Source organism: Pleurodeles waltl, chromosome 3_1 (genome assembly GCF_031143425.1).
Source record: "Pleurodeles waltl isolate 20211129_DDA chromosome 3_1, aPleWal1.hap1.20221129, whole genome shotgun sequence".
In the NCBI taxonomy this organism is placed as follows: Eukaryota; Metazoa; Chordata; class Amphibia; order Caudata; family Salamandridae; genus Pleurodeles; species Pleurodeles waltl.
In genome coordinates this window covers 1,923,142,861-1,923,166,873 of record NC_090440.1, presented here as the reverse complement: position 1 = coordinate 1,923,166,873, position 24,013 = coordinate 1,923,142,861, and positions in this window count along the sequence as shown.

Genomic DNA, 24,013 nt, shown 5'->3' with positions numbered 1-24,013 from the left:
ATACTCGCCTGTTTCTCTACACATGCTAATTGAAGAAATTAGGGTATTACACCACTCTGTGAAAGAAACCAACAAACATTCAGAGCTTGGATGACAGATGTTCTGTCACTGACAGAAGTGCTTCTAAAGTGAAGTAACAAATAATCTATATCCAGGATTAATTCCACAAACTGATGTCACTAGAGAAAGAGGTCAACATCATTAAAAAAGTAGTCAGAAGACTTGGTAAATAGGAACAGGAAGATTAATTTCCAGATTTATGGTCTACCAAAGGACATGGAAAACAACAATCCTGTTACATTTTTGCCTCCTTTATACCATAGCCTGTTGATCTCACACCATCTAACGTACAGAATATTCAAGGCGCACACAGGCTTGGTCAAAGTCCTACATCCAGCATCTCCTCACCCAAACCCTCTTATTTAAAAAATATCCATATCTCCCCAATGTTTTAGATGATACACAGTCTAAAACACTATGGGGGTGATTCTAACCCTGGCGGTCATGGACCGCCAGGGCCGGAGGATGCACCGCCAACAGGCTGGCGGTGCATCAAGGGCAATTCTGACTGTGGCGGTAAAGCCGCGGTCAGAAAAGGGAAACCGGGGATTCCGACCTCCTTCCCGCCAGCCTGGTTCTGGCGGTTTTCACCGCCAGAACCAGGCTGGCGGGAACGGGTGTCGTGGGCCCCTGGGGGCCCCTGCAGTGCCCATGCCAATGGCATGGGCACTGCAGGGGCCCCCTAACAGGGCCCCACATTGATTTTCAGTGTCTGCCTAGCAGACACTGAAAATCGCGACGGGTGCAACTGCACCCGTCGCACACCAGCAACTCCGCCGACTCCATTCGGAGCCAGCTTCCTCGTTGCTGGTGCTTTCCCGCTGGGCGGGCGGGCGGCCTTTTGGCGGTCGCCCGCCAGCCCAGCGGGAAAGTCAGAATGACCGCCGTGGTCTTTTGACTGCGGTACGGTCTTCTGGCGGTTCCCGCTTGGCGGGCGTAGGAATCAGGGCCTATGTTTGTGGTCAGGCAGGAAGATCTTCCTCACTCAAGGTGCTACCAAAGCTACTGCCAATAGATGGAAATGATTCCTGGATCTTTGTCCATTGCTCTGTTCTTCTTGGGCTCATTATGGATTGTGTTATCTATTTATCTTCAAAGTCACTTTTAAGAACAAGACTACTACCTTTTTGTAAATATTATATTGTTTTTAACAAGTATGGAATCTTCTTTAACTGCACATTCCCTAGCAACCATTGACAGTTGACAAGCCAGTGATATGAACATCACAGCCAGGAAACAAGAAACACAGTTCATTATTTAAAGGCCCCACTGCCATTGTATGTGGCACTTTGCAAAGGGGGTATCAGTTCATCCGGGCAGCCAGTATACTTTCATCCTTACTGGACAGGGAATAAGAAGCAACAACAACAACCACAATCATATTAACCTTTTCACTGCTAGGTCTTCCCCACCTCATCCCCCACCTAGTGCTGAGCCCCTTTTTGGCTATTTGGGGTAGCTCACGATTAGGCCTCTATAATGTTTTGTGCACGTAAGCTATCCACAACAAATATCTGTCCGTTTTTCAACATACTGATGATTCTAAAGGTGCACAGGGTTTTTGGATTCTCTTCGAGAGGACTCAGAAAATAGGTAAAATGTAGCAAAATTAGTGTTTTTTTAGAAAAATAAAGAATAAGTGTTCCAGATAAAAGTGTCTTTTTTTCCCTAAAATGACATCCAAGAATGGTTTGCTATACTAAAGTTACCGTCTTCCCAGCTTTCAGGAACATGCAGAGCTGAATAATAAAAAAATGTTTACCATCGTTTTAACATTTTTTAAGAAGTAACCTATTTTCCCTATGTTTGTGCTCTCAACCTACTTTCAGTTTGTGGTAGAAACCAGTGTGAAACCCCTGGATGATCCAGAAAAGCTATAGATTTCTGAAAAGTAGGCACAACCTTGAATTCAGCAAGGGGTCATATGTGTAGATCCGTCAAGGTTTTTATGAGGAAAGTAACTGTTGAAAAAAATAAATATTGAAAATTAGAATGTAAAAACGAGCCTTTGTGACATTTTAATCCGTAAATTTTTGTCATGATGGCGGATTGACAAAAGCGATATGTCATTACATCCGCTAGACCCGTCTGGTTGCAGAGATACCCAAGGTACCCAGAGCAAACATCTAAGCTGCACCACCTTAAGGCTTTTCATTGAGTACTGAGTATAGATCAATTCTTATATCGAAATAGGTAGAGTGAAAAATGGGTATCAAGGAAACTTATGTATTTCTGAAATGGGGACAAGAAGATATAGAGTTTAGCAGCAGTGGTTATTTCTACATTTCTGAATTTGTGGGTACCAGTATTAGCATATGATTTGGAGGGTATTTTTCGAAATGTCAGCTTTCCAATACACTGGCATACATTTGAAAGACACAAATGCAGCAAAATCCAATTGCTAATAACAAATGTTCTACTATTCTATGTTCCTACATTTCTCCTGATAAAAATGGTACCTCACTTGTGTGGGTAGGCCTAGCATCGGCAACAAGAAATGGCCCAAAGCGCAACATGGATGCAGCACATTTTTCCACTAAAAACAGACCCTCTTTTTTCCAATGTGGGTAGCTCTAGCTTTTGGACCCTAGCTCAGCCGGCACCTAGGGAAACCTAGCCAACCTGTACATTTTTTAAAACTAGACACCTAGGGGTATCCAGGGTGGGCTGACTTGCATAGCTCTCACCACATATTTTTACCTAGAATCCTTTGCAACTTCAACCTTTGACTAAAACAACAATTTTCCTCACCATTCTGTGATGGGAAGTTCTGTAATCTGTAGGGAGTCACAAACTTCCTTCCAACCATCATTCCCCCAAGTCTCCTGATAACAATGGTACCTCACTTGGGTGGGTAGACCTCGAGCCCGCAACAGTAAACGGACTAAAACACAACATGGACGCAGCACATTTTCCCACTGAAAACCGGCCCTCTTTTTCAGATGTGGGTAGCTCTAGATATTGGACTGTAGCTCAGCCGGCACCTTGGAAAACATAACCAACTTATACATTTTTGAAAACTAGACACCTATGGGTATCCAAGGTGGGCTGACTTGTGTGGTTCTCACCATGTTCTTTTTCCAGAGTCCCCTGCAAACCTCAAATATTGACTAAAACAAAACACATTTTCCCCACGTTTCTGTGATGGAATGTTCTGGAATCTGCAGGGAGCCACAACTTCCTTCCACCTGGCATTACCTCAAGTCTCCCCATAAAAATGGCACCTCACTTGTGTGAGTAGACCTAATGATGTGACAGGAAACGGCTCAAAACATGGATATAGCACTTTTTTCCAACAAAAACTGACCCTCTTTTTCCAATATGACAAGCTCTAGATTTTGGACACTAGCTCAGCCAGCATCTAGGGGAACCTAGCTAACCTATATACTTCTGCAAACCAGACACCCACGGAAATCCAGCATGGTATGACTTGGGTAGATCCCATTAGGTTTTTATACCCACAATGCCCTGCAAACCTCAAACTTTGCCAGAAATCACATATTTGCCTTAAATGTCTGTGATGGAAAGTTCCGGAATCCACAAAATTCCTACCACCCAGCATTGCCACACTTGCCAATAAAACTGCTGCTCCACTTGTATGGCTGGGCCTAGTGCTGCGACAGGAATCCCTCAAACCAAGGACAATGGGTGCCTTTGCGCAGAGACTCCTACTGACCTTGTTTTGATCTATTCCTGTCACTGGCACTAGGCACAGCCTCACAAGTGGGACAGAGTTTTTACCAGCACAGGTGGGGCAATGCTGGGTAGTAGGAAGTATGTGGATTCCTGGGGATTCCAGAAGCTTCCATCACAGAAAAGTAGGGAAAATGAGTAACATCTGGCAAAGTTGGAGGTTTTCAGAGCATTGTGGGTAAGAAAATGGTGTAGGGAGCATGTGAGGCACACCACCCTGAACTCCCGCAGATGTTACTTTTCAGAAGTGTCTGGGTCTGGTAGGTTTTTCCAGGTGGCAGCCTACACAAACCCAAAAGTGCAGTCATTCACCATTGTAAATGAGATGATATTGGGAGTTAGTCAAGCTCTTCTGGCCCCTATGCAAAATCAACACCCAAAAGAGTCAAATATCCTCTCGCATGCCATTGGGATGAGGTGCTTTAGTCCACAGGGGGAGCAGAAAGGCTGTTGCCCCCTTCAGTTGGGGTGTAGGCATAACCATGCCCATGACGGTGGGAAGCCCTCACCCCTCTATATGTTTATAATTCCCTGGCATTTAGTGGGCTGTCTCCCCCCACCCCACCGGGCAGAGGATCCGGGCTAACTACCCTCATGTGCCCCCTAATGGGGAAGAAAGGCTTAGGGCCTCATTACAACTTTAGCAGTCTCAGGACCGCCACGTTGGCGGTGGCTGTCATACTGCCAACAGGCTGGCGGAGAAGACCGCCAAATTATGACCATGGCGGTATTCCCAATGGAATACAGCCAAAGCACCGCTGGCACCACCACTGCGGTCTGGCTGCCACAGATGACAGTATCCACCTGCAGGCCAGCGGAGACCATGTTTCCGCCAGACATATTACGAGGTTGCACACCACCACAGAAACCCAGGCGGAAACCAATAGCATAAAAAGAAACACCCGCATTCAGGAAGCCAGACTCGCCTGGGGCCGCCATGGAACCTGAACTAGACTTCTTCCCACTGCTCCTGCTAGCCCAACGACTTCGGAATCTGCAACTACAACAACAGCAACCCTAAGTAAACACACTTACCTGTTACTGTTGTAGATTGTCAATTTTTGGACACTCACACATTATTTCGGGAAGGGCGACACACACATGAAACAGCACACTAACACGCACACTCACATACAGTCACACACACACTCACATATACACAACAAACACACTACGACCACCACACACACACAGACACACACACACAAACATCACAGACAGGTACGCATGGAAACACTGCACAGGCCCACACTCACACAGTACCACACAACACCACAACACGTCACAACCACAACACAACTGCACCAGATCCAATTTCTTGTCAGGGACCCAGAGGGGACACTACCCAGGGACACATCACACATACATCACAACATAACACCTACAGGCAAAAAATACATACAAATACACAATTATACTACTTACCGATCATTGACTTACACAGAACATCGTATTCAACATTTCATGCACATAATACGCACACAGTCAAAGCACACACAGCCACACAACACACCAACAAACACATCTCAACACAAACAACACACAATACCAACACAACAAAAACTCTTGAACACAAAAATGTCCATCACACAAGACACACCCGACCACTTTTAGACAAAAGCACTGCACACACCCTCACATACTGCCTAAACAACACACGTAGCCCAAGCAGAACACACACACACACATACAGACACTCTACTAATGTCAGCCAGGAACAACTCCATACTAGGGAAAGAAATGCATGACATAGATGTAACAAGGAAACCAACTACATGTTGGTTTAATTTATTATTATTTTTTTTAAACCATTGTCAACAGCAAAGGCCATAGGCCAGTCAGTAATGTCAAAGTCTATATGCACACAGTGCACAGATGTGTGCCCCAAACTTGACTCCTGACTGCCATGTAACCTCCACAGCTAGGGGGCAAGCAGGTACCTCAAGGGTTATCTCGTAGTGAGGTAGAGGGGGTTTTGGGTTTAGGTTTCGGAGCAGGGCCTTTGGGATCCGGCTTGAGAGGGGGGTGTTTGGAGCAAAAGGGTTTGGGTGTGGAGGGAGAGGAAGTTGTTGTATGAGGTGTTGGTGTGGATGTCTTGGGTGCATGTTTGTGCAAGGTATATTTATGGGTGGTAGGTGTCTGTTGGGTGGGCGAGTGAGTGAGGGCATTTATTTGTCTTGGGAGGAGGGGGTTTGAGGTGCTGGGGGATGCCATGGTGGGTGGGTGACTGATGGGATGGAGACTGCAGGTATGGTGGATGTACTGCATGTAGGCGTGTCTGTGGTTGTGGTGTCTGTGGGTGTGGTGACTGAGGTGGATGCCTGAGGGTCTGCTGTGGTGCAGTCTATGGGTAGGAAAGGTGTAGTGGCTGGATCTGTGAATGTTGGTGTGGTGTCTGCAGGTATGTCAAGTGTGCTGTCAGTGATGATGTGGGTGGTGAGGGTATCAGGGCAGGTTATGACTGGCTGTGTGCAGGTGTATGTTACTTGTGTGCATGCCGGTGGTGTGTCTTGTGGTGCTTATGTTTGTCTGAGCTACTCTTGGATGTTGAGGTGGATGCTTGCTTGTCTATCTCTGTGCTTTGGCTGGGTTGGGGAAGAGGGATTTGGGAAAAGGAAGGTTGAGGGGAGGATGGGAGACAAAGGATGACTGGCTGCCGTCAGGGTGGAAACCAGAGCCTGAAAGGATCTCTGTAGGTCGGGCAGTACACCGTGAATGCCCTCCAGGAATGCATTACTCTGTTGGAACTGAGATGCAAGTCCTTGGATGGCATTCACGATGGTCGACTGACCCACAGTGACGGACCTCAGGAGGTCAATAGCCTCCGCACGGAGGGCAGCAAGGCTGGCAGGGGCAGAGGTGCCTGTGGAAAAGGAGGTGCCCACCCTCTTGGGTGAGTGGGCACGGCCAACTGGGTGGGGAGCTGCAGGGAGGGCATTGGTAGTAAGGGGCATGGTGGACTTAGATGGTGCTGGGGTGGTCCCAGATGGGTCGCGACCAACAGGGAGTGTCCACTGGAGGAATATTCAGAAGATGATGAACTGGATCCTGTCTCCCCTGTAGCACTCCCCTCTAGGCCACTGAGTCCTTCGCTGTCGGTGGGATCTTGACCTGGGGTCCCATGGCCAGCAACTTCCACACTCGGCTATGCCCCATCTCCTTCGCCTGCTGATGCTGAGAAACATAGAGAGAAGGGTGGGGTCATTACATTCTTAACATACACAAACATTACACCATATACAACAGTAACATCATATCTATGTCTAAGAAAGACACAGATAGGAACCATTTAGAGCCTACATCATGTCACAACTACATACTTCCAACAATCCAAATGACAACTGTCTCACCCACAATATAAGCCATTACATCACCATCCCATTAATTCAGCTGTAACACTAACTATTCATGCACAAGATATTTTGGCAACATCAAAAGTCTCTCCCTATACAGATCATCACTGTGTATCAACAAATCATCCTTAGCAAATGCTGTTAACTGGCTTCACAGTATAATGCCTACCCCTTATCCACACTTGCCCAGCCAATCACCAGAAGTCATGTTCCATGAAGTCAAACTCATCTCATTTCAACTACAACACAGCATGTTGCTTTGCAATCACATACCTAACATGTGACTCTATCCATAACATGCACAATGTCAAATACATCAGTTGAAATCCCTACATGTGGCATACCCAAATTGTGAGGCTCATAAAGTGACATACCATGTCAGCAAAACATCTATCAAAAGTGTTTAGCAAAGGTTTAGACAGAGTTTCTGGACCCACGTATCTTACTCATTGACACATAGACAACAAAGTTATGTCCAGAAATAGGGGCCTATGTAGCACACAGGATACACTCACAGACAACCACAGGGAACATACCAACACCTTCAATACAATTCACACTAATCATGTTTATAAAGGCCACATACTATTCCACTATTCATGCTGAGTAGAAAACTCTAGATGACAACATCACAATACTTACATCACTGCCAATTGTCCAGCCATGTGTAACCTAACATCTTAGGACTAAAGTAACACTGACATAAGCCACTTCTAATGTAACCATGTTTGATGCATGCACCTAGAGTTCAGCAAATATCCCATTCCACCATCATGTGAATGTCAACTAGAACACCTGCTACTATTACATCAGGCTGAAATGAGCTGATGCATTACAAAATGTGTCAAAACAGTCTCAGATTAGCAAAGGTAAGTATGGCAAAGTAGAGCCCTCTACAAAAAAAAGCACAAAGTACCAACTGACACATGGTGTAGTCAAAAAACAGTGTATAATACACCCATATAGGTAAGGTCCTGCCCAATGTAGCAAGGACAAAATACATGGCCCAAGGGATCAGCAGGCTAGCCACTTACCATCTAAATACCATGTACATGGTACACATTGTCTGAACAAACATCTCAATGATATGTCCTGTACTGTTAATGTATCATTACCATCAAGCTTCCCATCATGTAGGATGTCCATCCTGATCAAACATCACATTTGCCAATGTATAGTTTAGACATAACAATGGGGACACCTCTTCACACCTCAGAGGGAGTGTAGTACGTATGCCATGTCAAATTCCTGATTGGAATAACACCCTCACATGAAGTTTCCATCCATTTCAGAACATAGGGATATTTGGCCCTGTTACCTATCTGTCAGACCCTATATTGAACATAGAGCTAGAGCCAGTGGAATAGGAATGGTCAGAGAACAAAGAGCTGGACAACTTACCAGTTAGGTATATGGACTGTCGATAAGTAGGTGGAAAGGATGACACAGCAGGTTACACCTATGTATAGCAGTGTAGAGGTACACATGACACAGTCACACGTGCATCACCACATGCTGTTATACAATTTGGTTAACATAGGTGAGTAATATGTCCCAACACACAATACAATGTCCACATCTGTGTATCAATGTTGGCAACTGTAGCACTGTGTCTTCCTAGGAGACCCTTTACCCTTAGCACTTACCACATTGTCACAGCTGAGATACTTAGACATCATGCACTTCACTGGCAGAGGTATGTACATGTGTGCAGTCGGTGCTTACCCCCTTGTGGCTGCTGTGTTGCCCTCAAATGCCCATCCAACTCAGGGTAGGCCATTGGCAAAATGAAGGCTATTGGGGGGGGGGGGTCACGGTCCGGCAGGCACCCCTCCCTCGATCGGAGGACATCCCCAGCTGGGCCTCTGCGGTCTTCCAGGCCCGGCATCTCAGGTCTTCCCACCGCTTCCTACAGTGGGTGCTATGCCAGCTGTGGACCCCCATAGTCCACACTTGCTTGGCGATGGCATGCCACACTTGCTTTTTTGATGGGCGTTGACCTGCATGGATGACACAGACCAAAGGAAAAAGGTATCTCCACGTGCACCATACCAGCACAAGTGGACAGAACACTTCAGTTACAGCAAGTAGACAAACATTCCCATCCTCTCAGTTCACGCTCATGCACAATTTAGCATCTGCAGGCAGCAAAACCTTCACTACTTTACATTTCAGGTACACCATCATACACCCCACCTTTCACACATTGGTATCTCATTGGACTCACCTTCTCCTCTGGTGCACCATTTAGCTGTCCACACAGGAGTAGCATCTCATCCAAGAGCGTGTCCATCTCTTCTGGGGTGAAGGCTGGGGCCCTATCACCTGCCGGATGTGGCATGATAGCTCCCAGAGAAAGTATAAAGCAGCTGAGGTAGTGGAGGTCTTGCTGGCAGGAGTCAAGTGAGCAATACAGCAGAAGATTGAGGTCACATCTGCACGTACAGGACTGTCACCGCCGGCAGACATCGCCATTGACCTAAGTCTGCCAGAGGCAGTTGCACTGTGAGTTCCAATGGCAATTTCCATCGCGGTTGTGACCGACTACCCCCATGACAACATCCACCGGCGGAGTTAGATCACTTCCATGTGTCCAGTACAGTAGGTCAGGCAGCTGCCATTTTGAACTGCCATTTACTTCAACTGGCTTAAGGTATGTGATGTCTTCTTAACCCCTTCTGTGCCCAGGACGTAATGGTTACGTCCTGAGGCACATTGCCCAGGGAAGAGCTAGGGCTCCCTCTGTGGGGTTCCCCCCCAAGGCAGGGATGGAAGGGGAATACCTTCCCCTTCCACCCCTGACCCCCGTCCCCCCCGTGACATCAGCGCGCGAGCGCACGCTGATTGTCACAAGGCCTCCTCCCTGAGCTTCCAGCGCGATCGGAAGAGAAATGCTTTGCATTTCTCTTCCGATCACGTGGGGGAGGCCGAGAGAGGCTTCAAAGGGAAGGAAATAACTTTCCTTCCCTTTGAAGTCTCTCTCAGAGTTTTGGCAGCCGGATTGAAAGCAATCCGGCTGTCAAAACGCCCACTAGACACCAGGGATGTTGGTTTTAAAAAATGAAATTGTCATAAGGGAGCGACCCCTTGGGCAAGGGTCGCTCCCAGGGGGCCATTTTTTTTAAAGGCCTTTTCTGCCCCCAGGGGGGGCAAAAACCACTAGGCACCAGGGAGTATTTTTGTTTTTTTTTGCGAATTTCACGCGAGGGGAGCGACCCCTTGGGCAAGGGTCGCTCCCAGGGGGGGCATTTTTTTTAAAGGCCTTTTCTGCCCCCCCCCGGGGGCAGATCGGCCTATAATTAGGCCGATCTGCCCCCAGGGGGGGCAGAAACCTCTAGGCACCAGGGATAATTTTTTTATTTATTTTTGTTGTTTTTGTTTTGTATTTTTGAGGTGGGGAGCGACCTCTTAGGCAAGGGTCGCTCCCCTAGGGGGCAAATTATATTTAGGCCATTTCTGTCTCCCCTTGGGGGCAGATTGGCCTATTTTTATGAGGCCAATCTGCCCCCAAGAGGGACAGAAACCACTAGACACCAGGGAGTTTTTTTTTGTTTCGCGAATTTCACGCAAGGGGAGCGACCCCTTAGGCAACGGCCGTTCCCCTGGGGGGCAAATTTATTTTAGGCCATTTCTGCCCCCCTGGGGGGCAGATCAGCCTATTTTAATTAGGTCGATCTGCCCCCAAGGGGGGCAGAAACCACTAGGCACCGGGGATTATTTTTGTTTTGTTGTCTTACAGATGGGGAGCGACCCTTTAGGCAAGGGTCGCTCCCCTGGAGGGGCAAATTGAATTTAGGCCATTTCTGCCCCCTTTGGGGGCAGATCGGCCGATTTTAGGTCAATCTGCCCCCAAGCGGGGCAGAAACAACTAGGCACCGTGGATTTTTTTTTTTGCGCCAATGTCACACAAGGGGAGCGATCCCGTAGGCAAGGGTCGCTCCCCAGGGGGGATTGGGGGGCGGGAGGGCAAATTTATTTTAGGCCATTTCTGCCCCCCCAGGGGGCAGATCGGCCGATTGTTATTAGGCCGATCTGCCCCCAGGGGGGCGCAGAAATCTCTAGGCGCCAGGGCAAATTTTTTTGGTGTGTTTTTGTTTTGTTTTTTTAGAGATGGGGAGCGACCCATTAGGCAAGGGCTGCTCCCCTGGGGGGCAAATTGTATTTAGACCATTTCTGTCCTCCTTGGGGGCAGATCTGTGGATTTTAGGTCAATCTGCCCCCAAGGGGGGCAGAAACAACTAGGCACCGGTGATTTTTTTTGTTTGCGCCAATGTCACGCAAGGGGAGCGACCCCGTAGGCAAGGGTCGCTCCCCAGGGGGGTTGGGGGGAAAATTTATTTTAGGCCATTTCTGTCCCCCTGGGGGCAGAAACCTCTAGGCGCCAGGGAAAAAAATAATTGTGTGGTTTTTTTTTTGTTTGTCTTTTTAGGGATGGGGAGCGACCCATCAGGCAAAGGTCACTCCCCTGGGGGGCAAATTGTATTTAGACCATTTCTGCCCCCCTTGGAGGCAAATTGGCCGATTTTAGGTCAATCTGCCCCCAAGGGGGGCAAAAACAACTAGGCACCGGGGATTATTTTTTTTTTGCGCCAATGTCACTCGGGGGATCAGCTATTGTTATTAGGCCGATCTGCCCCCAGGGGGGAGCAGAAACCTCTAGGCGCCAGGGCAATTTTTTTTGAGTGTTTTTTTGTTTTTTTTGTTTTTTTTAGAGATGGGGAGCGACCCATTAGGCAAGGGCTGCTCCTCTGGGGGGCAAATTGTATTTAGACCATTTCTGCCCCCCTTGGGGGCAGATCGGTGGATTTTAGGTCAATCTGCCCCCAAGGGGGGCAGAAACAACTAGGCACCAGGGATCTTTTTTTTTGCACCAATGTCACTCGGGGGCGACCCCGTAGACAAGGGTCGCTCCCCAGGGGGGTTGGGGGGAAAATTTATTTTAGGCCATTTCTGCCCCCAGGGGGAGCAGAAACCTCTAGGCGCCAGGAAAAAAAAAATGGTGTGTTTTTTTTTTTTTGTTTGTCTTTTTAGAGATGGGGAGCGACCCATTAGGCAAAGGTCGCTCCCCTTGGGGGCAAATTGTATTTAGACCATTTCTGCCCCCCTTGGGGGCAAATTGGCCGATTTTAGGTCAATCTGCCCCCAAGGGGACAGATCGGCCTATTGTTATTAGGCCGATCTGCCCCCAGGGGGGGCAGAAACCTCTAGGCGCCAGGGCAAATTGTTTTGGTGTGTTTTTGTTTTTGTTTTGTTTTTTTAGAGATGGGGAGCGACCCATTAGGCAAGGGCTGCTCCCCTGGGGGGCAAATTGTATTTAGACCATTTCTGTCCTCCTTGGGGGCAGATCTGTGGATTTTAGGTCAATCTGCCCCCAAGGGGAGCAGAAACAACTAGGCACCGGGGATTTTTTTTGTTTGCGCCAATGTCACGGAAGGGGAGCGACCCCGTAGGCAAGGGTCGCTCCCCAGGGGGGTTGGGGGGAAAATCTCTTTTAGGCCATTTCTGCCCCCAGGGGGGGCAGAAACCTCTAGGCGCCAGGGAAAAAAAAATTGTGTGGATTTTTTTTTGTTAGTCTTTTTAGAGATGGGGAGCGACCCATTAGGCAAAGGTCGCTCCCCTGGGAGGCAAATTGTATTTAGACCATTTCTGCCCCCCTTGGGGGCAAATTGGCCGATTTTAGGTCAGTCTGCCCCTAAGGGGGGCAGAAAAAACTAGGCACCGGGGATCTTTTTTTTTGCGCCAATGTCACTCGGGGGATCGGCTATTGTTATTAGGCCGATCTGCCCCCAGGGGGGGGCAGAAACCTCTAGGTGCCAGGGCAAATTTTTTTGATTGTTTTTTTGTTTTTTTTTGTTTTTTTTAGAGATGGGGAGCGACCCATTAGGCAAGGGCTGCTCCCCTGGGGGGCAAATTGTATTTAGACCATTTCTGCCCCCCTTGGGGGCAGATCGGTGGATTTTAGGTCAATCTGCCCCCAAGGGGGACAGAAACAACTAGGCACCGGGGATCTTTTTTTTTGCGCCAATGTCACTCGGGGGAGCGACCCCGTAGGCAAGGGTCGCTCCCCGGGGGTTGTTTGGGGGGCAAATTTATTTTAGGCCATTTCTGCCCTCCCTGGGGCCGGCTGATCTAGAGGCCAAAATCCACAGCTAGGCACTTTGCAAAATACACCTCTGTTTTCTGTGAAAAAATGTGATATGTCCACGTTGTGTTTTGGGCCATTTCCTTTCGTGGGCGCTAGGCCTACCCACACAAGTGAGGTACCATTTCTATCGGGAGACTTGGGGGAACGCTGGGTGGAAGGAAATTTGTGGCTCCTCTCAGATTCCAGAACTTTCTGTCACCGAAATGAGAGGAAAAAGTGTTTTTTTTTGGTCGAATTTTGAAGTTTGCAAAGGATTCTGGGTAACAGAACCTGGTCAGAGCCCCACAAGTCACCCCATCTTGGATTCCCCTAGCTGTCTAGTTTTCAGAAATGTGCTGGTTTGCTAGGTTTCCCCAGGTGCCGGCTGAGCTAGAGGCCAAAATCCACAGGTAGGCACTTTGTAAAAAAACACCTCTGTTTTCTGTGAAAAAATGTGATGTGTCCACGTTGTGTTTTGGACCATTTTCTTTTGTGGGCGCTAGGCCTACCCACACAAGTGAGGTACATTTTTATCGGGTGACTTGGGGGAACGCTGGGTGGAAGGAAATTTCTGGCTCCTCTCAGATTCCAGAACTTTCTGTCACCGAAATGAGAGGAAAAAGTGTTTTTTGGGTCAAATTTTGAGGTTTGGAAAGGATTCTGGGTAACAGAACCTGGTCAGATCTCCACAAGTTCCCCCATCTTGGATTCCCCTAGGTGTCTAGTTTTCACAAATGCGCTGGTTTGCTAGGTTTCCCCAGGTGCCGACTGAGCTAGAGGCCAAAATCGACAGGTAGGCACTTTGCAAAAAACACCTCTGTTTTCTCTGAAAAAATGTGATGTGTCCACGTTGTGTTTTGAGCCATTTCCTTTCGTGGTCGCTAGGCCTACCCAAACAAGTGAGGTACCATTTTTATCGGGAGACCTGGGAGAACACAGAATAGCAAAACAAGTGTAATTGCCCCTTGTCTTTCTCTACATTTTTTCCTTCCAAATGTAAGGCAGTGTGTAAAAAAGACGTCTATTTGAGAAATGCCCTATAATGCACATGCTAGTATGGGCACCCCGGAATTCAGAGATGTGCAAAAAACCACTGGTTCTCAACACCTTATCTTGTGGCCATTTTGGAAATACAAAGGTTTTCTTGATACCTATTTTTCACTTTTTATATTTCAGCAAATGAATTGCTGTATACCCGGTATAGAATAAAAACCCATTGCAAGGTGCAGCTCATTTATTGGCTCTGGGTACCTAGAGTTCTTGATCAACCTACAAGCCCTATATATCCCCACAACCAGAAGTGTCCAGCTGACGTAACGGTATATTGCTTTAAAAAATCTGACATCGCAAGAAAAAGTTACAGAGTAAAACATGAAGAAAAATGTTTTTTTCACCTCAATTTCAATATTTTTTTATTTCAGCTGTTATTTTCTGTAGGAAACACTTGTAGGATCTACACAAATGACCCCTTGCTGAATTCAAAATTGTGTCTACTTTTCAGAAATGTTTAGCTTTCTGGGATCCAGCATTGGTTTCTCACCCATTTTGGTCACTAAATGGAAGGAGGCTGAAAGCACAAAAAATTGTAAAAATGGGGTATGTCCCAGTAAAATGTCAAAATTGTATTGAAAAATTGGGTTTTCCAATTTAAGTCTGCCTGTTCCTGAAAGTTGGGAAGATGTCCTTTAACCATAGGAAAATGGGGATAGGTTTCTGAACAGTCAGTGGTGTATCTGTGGCACACAAGGGGAACCAGTCAGGAGAGGTTCACTTCCTGGCAGTGGGTTTGGTCTTGGCATCTGCTCCTCCTGGATGTCTGGGGGGATGTGCACGTTTGTGAGGGGTTCCTCTGCTACAGAGGGTGTGGGTGTCTGAGGCATGTCCTTCCCTAGGCAGGACCTCAATTCCAATAGCAGCCACAGATGTTGATGGGCCTGATGACTACTAGTGAAAGAGGCCTGATGTTGTGTGGCAGACCTACTCAGGGTAGTGCTGATGTCCCTCACCACCCTGTTAATGGCAGCCAGGATGGCATTTTGTGCCTGTCACTGCTGCATGACTTCCTGGTGGTTGTCCCGCTGCAGCTTTTGGAGTTCCTCCATCATAGTGATTACCTGGCCTACCATGACTTGGGGATTTCGGTAGGGTCCCAAGACTTGGGAAATGGTTTCCTGGTCAGCATTATCCCTTTGAGTCCCCATCCTCTGGCACACACCATCCCTCCCACGCACCCTTCCCTGCCCCTGGCAGTGTGCCCACTCCCAGTGGTGGCAGGACCATCATTGTCAGAGGTGACAACAGGAGACTCAGGTACCTACACGGTGGAACAGACTATGGATGAGACAGTCCTTGTGATGCAGGTTTCATGGTGAATGGCTGCCTGTGATATAGATGCAACAGGGCTGGGAGGAGTCAATGTGGGCAGGGTGAGACAGATCAGGTTTCCCTGATGGGCCAGCTTCATCCTCAGTGTCCACACATCCTGGGGTGTTGTCCTCACTGGGGTCTTCATCCAGAGGGGTATGGACAGCCTCTGGTATCCTGTCCATGGTGACAATGGCAATGTTACCTGTGAGTAAAGTGGAACACAGAGTTGCTGTTATATTTAGGGTACTATTGATGTTGTGTGAGATGCAGACAGTGCCTTAACATGATCCCCGGAAATTACAATGACAACTGCTGCACAATCTTACTTAGTACGACATGAGACTCTGGGGGTCATTACAACCCTGGCGGACGGTGTTAAAGCGGCGGTAAGACCGCAAACAGGCCGGCGGTAAAAAATTTGGAATTATGACCGTGGTGGAAACCGCCAACAAAGACAACCACTTTAACACTCTGACCGCCACGGCGGTACAGACAAGCAGCGCGGCGGTCACCGCCAACAGACAGGCAGAAGACAATGTACCACCCATAGTATCACAACCCGCCAATCTGCCACCTTTTCCGGGGCGGATTCTCCGTGGATAAAAACACGGCGGAAACAGTTTCTGCAATGGGAAAACGATCACCTGAACACATCCCACGAGGAAGGAAGACTCCATGGAGCCGGAACTCCAAATCCTACCGGCCTTTGTATTCCTACTCATCTACAAAGACCAGCGCCAGCGCCGGCGACGACAACGGTGAGTACTGCACCTATGACATAGGGGAGGCAAAAGTTAGGGGGACACACACGCAACACCCCCACCCTCGCATATCACAACACACACACCAAAGCATTCACAAAAATAACATCAACAACCCACAACCCCCCCGGAAGAAAGCAAAGACAAAACAAAATCAGTCCAAACCTTGTAATGTATCAATATACATGTTTGAAAAATATACAGATATATTAGCAAACCATACAAAAGTATATACATTCCGAGAAGTAGTGCAGATATGCACATATAAATGTCCGTGCACCACTAGTCCAAAAATGCATGGGCGAGGCCCACAAAAGATACCTGTCCACACACGGAGAGAACACTGCCGGGGCATCAGATAGAAATACTACAGGCACCTCAGGGGGAAGGGAAGGGGGGCACCTCAGCAGGAGGAGTGCAAAGCCAGATCCACGACGGGGCTCCATGCCCACTGTTCCATCCTGGGGAGTGCAAAGCCACAGTCTCTCAAGTCTCTACAGTGGGTGGGTTGCCCACTGTACCATCCTGGGGAGTGCAAAGCCACAGTCTCTCAAGTCTCTACAGTGGGTGGGTTGCCCACTATTCCATCCTGGGGAGTGCAAAGCCACAGTTTCCAAAGTAGATAACAGCCTCCACTGGTTCTGGAGGGGGACTGGTGCCCAGACTGGATTAGTCTCCCTGTGGAAGTTCCTGTACCGTCCCTGTCCCACATGCACATGGGATAACGATGCTTGATGTGGCAGACATTTCATTCTTCCCCGGTGCATGCCCTGTTCAGCGGTGCTTTGCCATGGCGGTCTCTGGACTCTTCAGCGGTGCTTTGCCATGGCGGTGTCTGGAACGTTCAGCGGTGCTTTGCCATGGCGGTCTCTGGACTGTTCAGCAGTGCTTTGCCATGGCGGTCTCTGGACTCTTCAGCAGTGCTTTGCCATGGCGGTCTCTGGACTGTTCAGCAGTGCTTTGCCATGGCGGTCTCTGGACTCTTCAGCGGTGCTTTGCCATGGCGGTTCTGGACTGTTCAGCGGTGCTTTGTCATGGCGGTGCATGCCCCGTTCAGCGGTTCTTTGCCATGGGGGTCTCTGGACTCTTCAGCGGTGCTTTGCCATGACGGTGTCTGGACAGTTCAGCGTTGCTTTGCCATGGCGGTGTCTGGACGGTTCAGCGGTGCTTTAACAAGCCGGTTCTGGACTGGGCATTGGTGTGTGGCATGACGTTCTCTGGACTGGGCATTGGTGTGTGGCATGACGTTCTCTGGACTGGGCATTGGTATGTGGCATGACGTCCCCTCATTGCCCAGCGGGGCTGTGGCAGCCGGGGCCCTCCTGGGCACTGACTTCGGCGGTGGTCTCCTGACCAGTGACGATACTTGGGCCCTCCTGGGCAATGACTCTGGCGGTGGTCTACTGACCAGTGACGATACTTGGGCCCTCCTGGGCACTGACTCCGGCGGTGGCGGTGGTCTCCTAACCCGTGACGATACTTGGGCCCTCCTGGGCACTGACTCTGGCGGTGGTCTCCTGACCAGTGACGATACTTGGGCCATCCTGGGCACTGACTCTGGCAGTGGTCTCCTGACCAGTGGCGATACTTGGGCCCTCCTGGGCACTGACTCTGGCGGTGGTCTCCTGACCAGTGACGACGGTGCTGGCGGTGGCGTCCCGACCGCCGTGAAGGATGCCGCCCTCCTCCACCGTGCTGCTCACACTGGGCTGTGCAGACTTCCTCTGGCCCTTCCCCACCTTTGGAGGAGTCACAGCTGACTCTGCAATCCCCCTGGAACCCCTGTGAGTTGTTTTGCCACCAGGAGTCTTCACAGGGTCCCGTCGGCCACTTTCCAATTTCAGAGCCTTTACAGGGGGTGGGTTGCCAGTGCCTTGGCTCCGGGTCACACTGCCAGTCCTGGTGGCCGGTGCACTCCACACACCTTGAACAGGCACCACTGGTATTGGAGGCTTTTTGGCTGAGGCGCTACGACGGGACTGATGAATTGGAGGGGGGGGCAAAAAGGTCAACTTTACACAGGGACAGTTTCTGACGAACACTGGGATGGGTAGTTGGAGGGGGTCTGGGAGTGGAGGAAGAGGAGGTGGTTGTCGGAGGTGTCACTTTAGGTGTTTTGGGTGCAGGTGCAGGTGCTGGAGGCTGTTGTGAGGTGGATGGATGTTGGGTGTGTGGGTGCCCGCGTTTGTGTACTTTGGGAGGGGGCGTCACAGACACACTGGGAGAGGACACAGGGGACGTGTAAATGGGAGTGGAGGTGGTGAGTGCAGGTGAGTGGGGTGTGGTGCTGGGTGTTGTGGTGCGAGTCCTGGTGCCTGTAGATGTAGTGCATGCAGGTGTTTGTAGACGAGACTGGGAGGGAGGAGGGAGACGACGAGGAGGGGGACACAGTGGAGGCAGTGGATGTTGCTGTGTCTGCACGTGGGTGATGCTTGCATGTGTGCCTGTGGGTTGTGTGGTGCCTATGTTTGCCTGAGCTACTTTTGTGTGTAGAGGTGTGTGCATGCTGGTCTGATGGTGTGCTTGGGATAGGCTAAAGTACAGAGGATTGGGTCTGGGTGGAGGAGGTTGGAGGGGGCAGGCTAGACACAGGGACAATGGCTGCCATCAGTGCTGAGGCCAGAGATTGCAGGGTTCGCTGAAGGGCAGCCTGACCAGAATGAATGCCCTCCAGGAATGCATTACCATGTTGCAACTTCCTTTCTACACCCTGGATGGCATTCACAATGGTAGACTGCCCAACAGTGAGGGACCTGAGGAGGTCAATGGCCTCCTCACTGAGGGCAGCAGGGGTGACTGGGGCAGGGCCGGAGGTGCCTGGGGCAAAGGTGATGCCCACCCTCCTGCGTGAGCGGGCACGGGGCGAACGCTGAGGGGCTGCTGGGAGGGCAGTGCTGGTAGGGGAGGTGGCGGCTGTACCTGTAGAAGTGGGGCGCACAGATGGTGCCGCCACCACAAGGGAGCTCCCATCGTCGGACGAGTCCGTGTCGCTGGTTGGTGATCCGGTGGCCGACGTGAAGCTCCCCTCGCCCTCCGTCCCACTGGTGCATTCAGAGTCCGTGGTGTGGCCCTCCAATGCCATGTGGGATGCAGCTCCCTCGTGCTCCGGTGCCACTGTACCTCCGCCTGATGATGCTGATGCACAAAAGAACATGGAGAGCACAAAAAGGGGGGAGGGGAAGACAGAAGAAAGAGAGGTTGAGTGCATGGCATACCACGACTGTTGGCGGACACTACAGACACAGCAGCCCCCTGCACTACGCCGTGCTCCTGGCCTCTACAGATGCAATTCCTGGGATCTGGCCTACATGGCTATGGTGGACCTCTGCACACATGGATGCCACAGGGGCATCTATACCTGTACTTGGCACTCTACTGCTGCGGGGTAGGGAGCCACATGGCCTGCATTACGGAGGGGCCTAGTCTACCTGGCCTAGGTACACCCACAGGACTCCTCCCCCACCCAGACCCCTCCACTGCGCGCAAAGTCCGCAGAATGATGTTGTACTCACCCCCTTGTGTCTGCTGTGATGCCCTCAAGCACCCATCCAACTCAGGGTAGGCCACCGCCAGGATCCGGAACATCAGGGGGGTCATGGGGCAACGGGCACCCCTCCCACATTGGGAGGCCATCCCCAGCTGAGCCACCGCCGTCTTCTTGCTCCAGCGGCGGATGTCCTCCCATCGTTTATGGCAGTGGGTGCCCCGTCTCTGGTGGACCCCCAGGGTCCGGACGTCCTTGACGATGGCACGCCAAATGTCCTTCTTCTGGTGGGCGCTGACCTACATGACATGCACAAGGGAAGAAGAGAAGCCATTAACAACCGCACCGTCAATGTGCGTGGCCCCCCTCCCTACCCTAGCCATGTGGCACATTCATTCACATGCATTAATGTTCCCTGAACTCTGCCCCCTTCCCTCTTCCAACCATCCCTCTCCACCCAGGCCTAGCCCATACAACGTGCTCCCACTGTACTTACCTGTTGGTCTGGAGGACCGTAGAGTAGCGTGTACTGGGGGAGGACCCCGTCTACCAGTTTCTCCAACTCCTGAGCAGTGAAGGCAGGGGCCCTTTCCCCAGACGCAGCAGCCATCGTCGCTTCCAGACCGAGGTCACAGCAGCACTTGCAGTGTAGGTCCTCTCCTGTCGAAGATCAGGTATCTAGTGATTGAACAGATAGAAAATGGCGGTGACGTCCGCGGCGCTGCGTATCATCACCGCCGGTGCACTTCATCATTGGCTCCAGGGACCCATAGGGCCCAATGTTAAACAATGCAGCATTGTGCCGTGGTCTACGACCGCCTACCGAGACAGTGTGCAACGCCAACGCAGTTACCCCATAATCCCATTGTCCCTGTTTAGAGGTCAGGCAGCCACCATTTCAGGGGCCCACATGGCTCCATTTACTTCTGTGTAACACATAGCTAGGCCTACACTCAACACACATACAGGAAGGGTTTTGTGTTTGGTGTCGTGTTCTGTGTAACTGTGGGTACATACCTGGAAAAAAAGTTGACTCGATCCTCGCTGTTGTCCTTCCTAGGCGCCGTCAGCTAGGACAATTGAGAAGATGGTGGAATCCTCCGGTGTACCGACCGCAGGTGGACCTGTTGACAATGGAGGAGCGACATTTAATCGTCACCTACAGGTTTGACCGTGCACTATCCAGGAACTATGTACCCAGTTGGAGCCAGACCTGATGTCACCAATCCACCATCCCACTGGAATCCCACCTGACGTGCAGGTGCTGTCAGCGCTCCATTTCCTTGCAAGTGGGTCTTTTCAGACAACAGTGGCCATGGAATCAGGGATGTCCCAGCCTATGTTTCCAACGTGCTGTCCAGAGTGTTGTCTGCCCTGCTGAAACACGTAAGGAGATACATCATATTCCCTGAGCTGGAAGATTTGGCTACAGTGAAAGGTGACTTCTATGCCCTTGAACATATCCCCAACGTCATAGGTGCTATTGATGGGACCCATGTGGCTTTGGTCTCCCTCCACAGGAGTGAACAGGTGTACAGGAACCGGAAGAGTTATCGTTCCATGAATGTACAGATGGTCTGTTTGGCAGACCAGTACATCTCGCAGGTAAATGCTATGTTCCCTGGCTCAGTGCATGACGCATACATCCTGCGGAATAGCAGCATCCCTGATGTGATGGGTCAACTCCAGAGGCACTGTGTGTGGCTATTAGGGGACTCTGGTTACCCCAACCTTTCCTGGCTATTGATCCCAGTGAGGAATCCCAGGACCAGGGCAGAGGAACGCTACAATGAGGCCCATGGACGGGCTGGGAGGGTGATTGAACGCACCTTCGGCCTCCTGAAGGCCAGGTTCAGGTGCCTCCATATGACAGGTGGTTCCCTATTCTACTCACCGAAGAAGGTGTGCCAGATCATCATCGCCTGCTCGATACTTCACAATCTTGCTTTGCGACGCCAGGTGCCTTTTCTGCAGGAGGATGGTCCAGATGACGGTGTTGTGGCAGCTGTGGAGCCTGTGGACAGTGAGGAGGAGGAAGCTGAGGAAGAAGACAACGACAACAGGGAGTCAGTCATACAGCAATATTTCCAGTGACACACAGGTGAGAACATTTTCATTTTTAACATTACATTCACTGTCACACGTCTTACTCTATCCAGTGTGTAATTTAATGGGATTATTTGGTAACTGAGTTGTTCCTTTCCATTACGGTTTCACAGGTGTGGTTACCAACGTGTGTCATCTGCATGCATCCTTCAAGGACTTGTGATGTGTGACATTGGTATGTTGCCTTAACAACTAAAAAAGCATTTTGACACTGTCATTGATCATACATTTTACAAAATCATAGACTGACTCCAGAATGTTTTGTGGTTCAAGGGTGTTTATTTAAGTGCTCAAAAATGGAGGGGGGTTGTAAAATGGTGATGGGTGATGGTGGAGGAATGTCCATGGCAGAGTCCAGTCTATTAGTCTCACAGGTGCACTGCCCATCTGGGCATAGGAAGTAGAGCTGGGGCAATTAAAGTATGGACAGGGTAACAAAGTGGGACGGTGGGGGGACAATCAGGGTGGTCTCATTTGCTGGCGGGTGTCTTGCCACCTTGCTCTGTCCTGTTCCTGGATCTCAGGGACCGCTTGCGTGGTGGTTGTCCGTCTGCAGGGGGTGGGGTGCTGGTGTGGTGGTCCTGTGGCGGGGCGCCCTGTCCACTAGCGCCGGCAGGGGTGGTGAGCAGTTCACCGTCCTGGCTAGTGTCAGGGGCCCCTTGGAGTGCCACGGTGTCCCTCAAGGTCTGCTGTATGTCCTTCAGCACCCCTACGATGGTGCCCAAGGCGGAGCTGATGGTCCTGAGCTCCTCCCTGAAGCCCAAATACTGTTCCTCCTGCAGGCGCTGGGTCTCCTGAAACTTGACCAGGACCGTCGCCATCGTCTCCTGGGAGTGGTGGTATGCTCCCATGATGGAGGATAGGGCCTCGTGGAGAGTGGGTTCCCTTGGCCTGTCCGCCCCCCTGTCGCACAGCAGCCCTCCCAGTTCCCCTGTGTTCCTGGGCCTCCGTCCCCTGGACCGTGTGCCCACTACCACTGACCCCAGGTCCCTGTTGTTGTTGGGGTGGTGGGTTATCCTGGGTTCCCTGTAGTGGTGGACACACAGCTGATTGACCTGTCCTGGGTACGGAGGTTTGGGCCCGTTGGGTGGGTGCTATGCTGGTGTTACCAGAGGGTGGAAGGTCAGTGTTGGGCTGTGCCTGTGCAAGGGGAACCGACTGTCCCGAGGCCCACGATGGTCCGGGCTGGTCATCAGGCTCCAGTAGGGCAGAGCTGCTATCGTCACTGTGTGCCTCTTCTGTGGGTGGAGTGGAGATGTCTGGACCCTCCGGTGTGGTGACGGTCCTTCGTGATCCTGCAGGGGCATAAGAGAATGATTATTGCATGTGTGTGTGTCATGATGTGCAATGGGTGGGTGAGCGTGTACCCCAGTGCTAGCATTCCTGTGTGGGGGCTTGTGTGATGATGGTTAGGGGGTTGTTCTGGGTATGTGCAGTGAGCATGCTTTGGTGAGGGGTGACCATGCTTAGTTGTGTCATGCAGGGCTTGTTGTTGGGATGTGTGGTTTGTGTTCTTAGTACATTAGTGTGGAGTTGGAGTGATAGGGGAGGGTGTGAGGGTGGGGGTGTGTGATAGCATGCAGGTAGGGTGGGGGATCTGATAGTTAAGATTTGACTTACCAGTGTTCATTCCTCCACCGACTCCTCCGAGGCCCTCTGGATGCATGATGGTCAAGACTTGCTCCTCCCATGTTGTTAGTTGTGGGGGAGGAGGTGGGGGTCCGCCGCCTGTCCGCTGTACCGCAATGTTGTGCCTGGAGACCGCTGAACGCACCTTCCCCCGTAGGTCGTTCCACCTCTTCCTGATGTCCTCCCGATTTCTTGGGTGTTGTCCCACTGCATTGACCCTATCGACTATTCTGCGCCATAGCTCCATCTTCCTGGCTATGGAGGTGTGCTGCACCTGTGAGCCAAATAGCTGTGGCTCTACCCGTAGGATTTCCTCCACCATGACCCTGAGCTCCTCCTCGGAAAAGCGGGGGTGTCTTTGGTGTGCCATGGGGTGGTGTGTGTGATTTGTGAGGTGGTGTATGTGGTGATGAGTGTAGTGATGGGTAGTGGTGTG